The sequence below is a fragment of the Erythranthe guttata genome, chromosome 7 (genome assembly GCF_056151865.1).
Source record: "Erythranthe guttata isolate IM_541 chromosome 7, IM_541, whole genome shotgun sequence".
Classification (NCBI taxonomy): domain Eukaryota; kingdom Viridiplantae; phylum Streptophyta; class Magnoliopsida; order Lamiales; family Phrymaceae; genus Erythranthe; species Erythranthe guttata.
In genome coordinates this window covers 7,550,562-7,557,921 of record NC_142539.1, presented here as the reverse complement: position 1 = coordinate 7,557,921, position 7,360 = coordinate 7,550,562, and the positions used below count along the sequence as shown (strand labels likewise).

General features: G+C 29.6%; 2 non-coding genes across 2 annotated transcripts; both read right to left on the bottom strand.

Annotated features, from left to right (window-relative positions):
* Positions 1-3,630: 3,630 nt before the first annotated feature.
* Positions 3,631-3,704, bottom strand: TRNAI-AAU (transfer RNA isoleucine (anticodon AAU)). Its single transcript has one exon. It is a non-coding gene; the product is annotated as a tRNA-Ile (tRNA).
* Positions 3,705-6,399: 2,695 nt separating this feature from the next.
* TRNAI-AAU (transfer RNA isoleucine (anticodon AAU)) lies at positions 6,400-6,473 on the bottom strand. The gene has a single exon. It is a non-coding gene; the product is annotated as a tRNA-Ile (tRNA).
* Positions 6,474-7,360: the final 887 nt, after the last annotated feature.

Genomic DNA, 7,360 nt, shown 5'->3' with positions numbered 1-7,360 from the left:
AAGAATAAATATTTCGTGTAAAGTCCCGCTCGGGGTAATTTTTGTCTTTAAAAAGTACCGTAAACAAATGTCTCGTGTGCAGGGTAGAATCTGCAGTTTTCGGGGAATATTCCACGTAATAAAAAAAATTCCGTGAAAAATCATACCGTAAGGGGGTCGATGTAAGACGGAAACAAACTTTAGGAAAATTTTGGTAATTATGAATATGATATTAAATTATTAAAAAAGATCAACATATTCTCTGGTCATGTTCATGTAAAATGTATAATATCAAATGATTTATTTTGCAATATTTTTTTATATAAATCCAAGGTTATGAATTAAAATACAAAATTTTCGTAACACCATCAATCATACAATTATAATAAGTGAAGATTTTAAATTGAATTTAGATAAATTTAAATTAAATTAATTAGTATTAAAATTAAATTAAAAAATAAAACTATTTAGAGTTTGCAAGAAAATTGATATATTTATAACATTTTATAAATGGTATGATACAAATATATAATAAAATAATTTAATATTTTTTAATTTTGGAAAAAGGTGACATGTTTTTTGATGATTTATTTTCACCAATCAATTTGCCACATGAGATGAAATTGAATACATGTCACCAATTGAAATTGGCAAATGTCAATCAATTAGGTGTGGAATTCAACTTTTATATATTATATAGATACTAATTCCAAGAATATTAATTATAATCCTTATTCTAATACTAATACTAATCACAATCCTAATTCTGATTTTGCATCAATGTTTTTGCAATTATCTATTATTTTGTATGAAAAATAATTCTATTCAATCTCGTAACTTTTATATCAAATTCCTTATGTGTGGTACTCGAAACATCAAGAAAAACATATTAAATATATTAGAAATCAATATTTAATTATATTATTAAACTGACATTAAAATTATTAAAAATAATATAAGGGTATAAGCAAACGTTAAGACGTGAAAAGAACGATAATCGTTGTTAATAGGATAAATTACGAAAATTCTCATGAAGCTTAGGATAAATTGCGGAAAGCACCCCCACTTATTGGTAATTACCAAAATCCCCCAGATGTTTGTTTATGCCTTACACGGCCCCCTTATGGTGTGATTTTTTTACAGAATCTTTCTTATTCAATGTTATATCCCAAAAATTATGGATTCTACCCTTGTAGACGTGACATTTCTTTTATCTTACTTTTTAAATACAAAAATTACCCTTAGGGGAGGTAATAATAATACTAAAAAGTTGTGAATATGTTATTTAAGAAGAATAAATATTTCGTGTAAAGTCCCCCTCGGGGTAATTTTTGTCTTTAAAAAGTACCGTAAACAAATGTCTCGTGTGCAGGGTAGAATCTGCATTTTTCGGGGAATATTCCACGTAATAAAAAAAATTCCGTGAAAAATCATACCGTAAGGGGGTCGATGTAAGACGGAAACAAACTTTAGGAAAATTTTGGTAATTATGAATATGATATTAAATTATTAAAAAAGATAAACATATTCTCTGGTCATGTTCATGTAAAATGTATAATATCAAATGATTTATTTTGCAATATTTTTTTATATAAATCCAAGGTTATGAATTAAAATACAAAATTTTCGTAACACCATCAATCATACAATTATAATAAGTGAAGATTTTAAATTGAATTTAGATAAATTTAAATTAAATTAATTAGTATTAAAATTAAATTAAAAAATAAAACTATTTAGAGTTTCCAAGAAAATTGATATATTTATAGCATTTTATAAATGGTATGATATAAATATATAATAAAATAATTTAATATTTTTTAATTTTGGAAAATGGTGACATGTTTTGTGATGATTTATTTTCACCAATCAATTTGCCACATGAGATGAAATTGAATACATGTCACCAATTTAAATTGACAAATGTCAATCAATTAGGTGTGGAATTCAACTTTTATATATTATATAGATAATATACATGCTCAACGAACGATTCACATAATCACATAATCGAACATATAGATTCATGTGATTCAATAATCAATTAACATACATTAATCTCAATTAATATAAATTAATTAATACATGTATATTAATTAGGGAAAACGATATGTTACCCTTGAAGCGTGAATCGAACGAAGACTCGAGAAGATGACTAGCTGCTCTTCCCACTCATACTGATTCAACCTGTTTGGTGATCTGAAATTACAGTCCTGCTCCGACTTCAATATCTCCTGGGTTATTTATTGGATGGACAATTCCTTCAAGAAGATTGTAGACTTATGTGTCTTGAAGCTTTTTTCAAAATTTCACGTTCATCCGATCACCATTTGATTTATGGCGAATTTTCTTGCTGGACTCCGCAGAAAATCCGAGAGCAGTTTTTCAGAATTGCCTTCTCGCATCACCGGCTTGTGGCGGTCAGTGAACTCATCACCTTATGATTACCCACTTATGTATGCCGATGTCACAACACCGTTGAGTGATGAGATGCAGTACACATACACTAAGTGCTAGTCTCGAATGGGGAAGGCCGATATCCTCATTAGTGGCGTAACCCATTAACTAGGAACGATGTTTAACAGTTACTATACTTAAATAAATAATCTCACGTTCTACTAGATCTATTTACAGTAATTAAGTAACTGCAAGGACTACATCTATGCTTGTGCAAGGGACAAAGATATAGAATGCCAAAGGGGTTTTTTTTCATTAATAGGAAATAGATTATTTACGAGTAGCGTGAGAAAACACTGCAATTAGTTGGCTCTTCGGTCACCTACTCTAACAATAACATTCAAAGAGATATCTACTTGAATTCCGATTTCACTGATTTATGTTTTGTTTAATAGAGAAAACATCGACCCACCGTTATGTGTTTGATGATGCTCGGCTGTCGATTGCTCAACTGAAGAGTTGTTTTAGCCCAAGAGAGTATATAATGTTGACAGTCATTGCCGCATGTGTGAGGTAGTCGAAGAGGAGAACACCGCTCGTTAACCTGCAAAATAAATCATGAAAAATTCTAGGTGACACGCAACGGGTGGCTCGACACTTATCCTCCGACACTCACTCTGAAATCGGTTGGAGAGTATAAGCAATCAAACCTTTAACTTTAGAAAATAGAACTTTGATTCATATGCAAATGAACTCGATTATTTATAGGTAATGAAGTAGAATATTTCAATTGTGACACTAACGTGAACAAGAAACATAAGGCGTATGTCTCCCCATAAGCTTTTGAGAAGACTTCACATTATGGCTTTCCGTTGGTCTTTACCCTTCAATGAGGTAATGGGCCACCGACGGTATTTCCGAAAGACAACTATCTTATCCTAGAAAATATAGTGGCTTTTGTATTAGTTATTGTACTTTATATTAGATGTATTCATTAGTACATTATATCGTGTGCATTAATAGTATTATTAACTTTTTAGCATATTTCAATAAATATAGTATAAGATTAATATTGGGGAAAAAAATAAAATTATTTAAAAATAATACTAACTTCCAAATTAGGGCTAAAATGTTAAATAATAATGATATTTTGAAAGTTCAAATTATATGTAGGTTAGTGTTTATTGCATTGTTAAAATGTACAATTCTTCATAGATAAGGGATTTTATTTTCAAGCGGTTATGAAATTAGAGATGGCCCATGCAGGTCTCGAACCTGCGGCCTTCGCGTTATTAGCACGACGCTCTAACCAACTGAGCTAATGGGCCGTTGGAAATATTTTCAAAGACTAAACTAATGTTCCTGAAAAAATAGGCCGGATTCTCTATCAAGTTACTAATAATTTATATTTTATGTGTTTTTGAATACATGTATGTGTATATTAATTATATTATCAAGATTTTAAATATATTTAATAGATATAGTACAAACGAAATCTTGGAAAAATGGTAAACTACTTTGAAAGTCATAACAACACTTAAACTCATATAAATATTGTTAAAAAAAAATGAATTTAATTTATATTTAAGTGAAATTTTATTATTTAAAGGTCGTGCATAAACTATGATTTCAAAATTAGTTAAACATATTATAAACCATATTTTTCTAACTAACACCTTCACTAATGTACACGTCTCTCAATTCGCACGCCTGCCAGAGATTACTGATAAACATAACTACCTCATGGACTAGGACTTAAACACACTAGAAAGAAAGAAAGAAAAAACTTAGAAATCATCAAAAACTTGCTACAAAATCGAGCTCCGACTTCATACGATACCTCAATGGAAAAGATATGGCTTTGTTGCATTGCAAAGTGTTGAAAACAACTAGATAGGAGCTAGGGATTAGGGTTACAGCCTACTATAATCTAACTACTGCTAACTAATCCATACTTATTAATATAACCTAGTTATTTCCTTCCACAGTTATTTCCATATTTAAAGTAAATCCTTCTAGTTCTAACACTGGATCCATAGTTCTGAAGTGGAGATACTTTACGTGTGCTTTTCTTGCGTGTACTTAGTCAGAGAATTGCGTTTGACAGGTTGCGCTTTTCTTAAATGAAAGTTGGCCCCATTTTTATTCAAAACATTACCGCTTCATCTATTTTATTAACCAGAATTCCAACATGTAAAACCTAATCACGACATTTGTCCAACATTTCATCAGCCATGTCTTGTAACTGCACATTTGGACACTTCTTCATCATCCCACCTGCGTCGTCCCGGGTGGCCTCTTCGACTGGCAAAGGAGTCCACGATATACAATAAAGTCAACATAATAAAGTGAGATAGTTTTATCATAGCTCTTTCATCTGAAGCACAAACGCATAAATTTAAATTGCAACAGACAAGCCAAAAAATGAAGTTACAAATTAAATATTTTGCACTTTCAAAATTGGTTTTTATCATTTCAAAGAGAGTAGAATAGTTAACATGATACAAAGCTAAGATGAAAAAATGCTAAAATAAATTAGAAAATATCATTGAAATATGAAATGATCGTGAAATGCATTGAAATATTGTAGAATCAGTTATACTGACAGTAAAATAAGTTATAATTAAAGTATAGTATGCTGGAATGATTACAAAAATACAATTTTTGTAGTACCTATAGTATTCATCACAACTCACCCAAATGAAATGTTCAAGTTCAATTGAAAATCCAACAATGTGGATCTATATAACTTTATGTCTTGTATTTTGTGAGATTTTGTTATAATTTTGAAACATATAATAAACTAAAATAAATTAATACAATTTCTATTGTTATAACATTCAAAGAGATATCTACTTGAACTCCAATGTCACTGATTTAAGTTTTGTTCAATAGAGAAAACATCGACCCACCGTTTATGTGTTTCATGATGCTCAGTTGTCGATTGCTCAACCGAACAGTTGTTTTAGCCCAAGAGAGTAGATAATGTTGACAGTCATTGCGCCGTGTGCGAGGTAGTCGAAGAGGAGAACACCGCTCGTTAATCTGCAAAATAAATCATGAAAAATTCTAGGTGACACGCAATGGATGGCTCGACAATTATCCTCCGACGCTCACTCAGAAATCGGTTGGAGAGTATAAGCAATAAAACCTTTAACTTGAAAAGTAGAATGTTGACTCATATGCAAATGAACTCGAATATGTATAGGTAATGAAGTGGAATATTTCACTTGTGACACCAACGTGAAAAAGAAACATAAGGCGTCTGTCTCCCCATAAGCTTTTAAGAGGACTTCACGTAATGGCTTTCCGTTGTTCTTTACCCTTCAATGAGCTAATGGGCCACCGAAGGTATTTTCGAAAGACAACTATCTTACTCTAGAAAATAGAGTGGATTATGTATTAGTTATTATACTTTATATTAGATGTATTCATTAGTACATTATATCGTGTGTATTAATAGTATTATTAATTTTTTAGCATATTTCAATAAAGATAGTATAGAAATAATATTGGGGAAAAAAATAAATTATTTAAAGTCAACATAATAAAATGAGATAGTTTTATCATAACTTTTTCATCTGAAGCACAAACCCATCAATTTAAATTGCCATAGACAATCCAAAAACTGGAGTTACAAGTTAAATATTTTGCATTTACGAAATTGGTTTTATCTTTTCAAAGAGAGTAGGACAGTTAATATGATACACAGCTAAGATGAAAAAAAATGCTAAAATAAATTTGAAAAACCCATAAAAATATGAAATGATCGTGAAATGCATTGAAATATCGTAGATTCAGTTATAAGATAACATATTTCAATAAAGATAGTACAAGATTAATATTGGAAAAAAATTTAAATTATTTAAAAATTATAGTAACAGCTAAATTAGGGCTAAACTTTTAAATAATAAAAATAGTTTCTAAGTTCAAATTATATGTAGGTTAATTTATTGCATTGTTTAAATATACGATTCTTCATATATAAGAGATTTTACTTTTAAGTGGATATGAAATGTGAGATGGCCCATGCAGGTCACGCACCTGCGACCTTCGCGTTATTAGCACGACGCTCTAACCAACTGAGCTAATGGCCCGTTGTAATTATTTTCAAACACTAAACTATTGTTCATGAAAAAATAGTTCCGATTCTCTATTAAGTTACAAATAATTAATATTTTATATATTTTTCAATATATATATATATATATATATATATATATATATATATATATATATATATATATATATATATATATATATATATATATATGTTTATATTAATTATATTATTAATATTTCAATATATTTAATAGGTATAGTACAAGTGAAGTGTTGAAAAAAATGGAAGACTATTTTGAAAGTTATAACAACACTTAAACTCATATAAATATTATAAAAAAATTAAAAGAATTTTATATTTATGTAAAATTTTATTATTTATAGATCGTGCATAAATTATGATTTAAAAATTAGTTAAACATATTATAAATTAGATTTATCTAACTTAAACCTTCAATATTGTACACGTCTCTAAATTCACACGTCTGCCGTAGATTACTGGTAAACATAACTAATTCATGAACTAGAACTTTATATTAGAGCATTCATTAGTACATTAGTACTGACAAATGTAAGACATTGTAGCTGCGTTATCAATACGAGCACAAAGTTTTATTTAGACGCAATAAAATGTCCCATATTCGGAAACGACATCCAATTTTCATAAGGGGCAGGTATAACCGAACATGTCATTCTCGCTTCCAATTCATCAAGCGTATCTCGAACTTTGTGGATATTCATTTAGATATCATCATTCATGATGAGCTCATTGACCAAATCTCTTTGTACTAGACTCCTATTATCTTCCCCGAAGCCCATCATTGATGCAACCGCCCGAAATCCACAATGGCCATCCGATACAACATTTTTTATGTCTACCACGTATCTTCGGAACTTCGGATGTATTTTTTTTATATACATA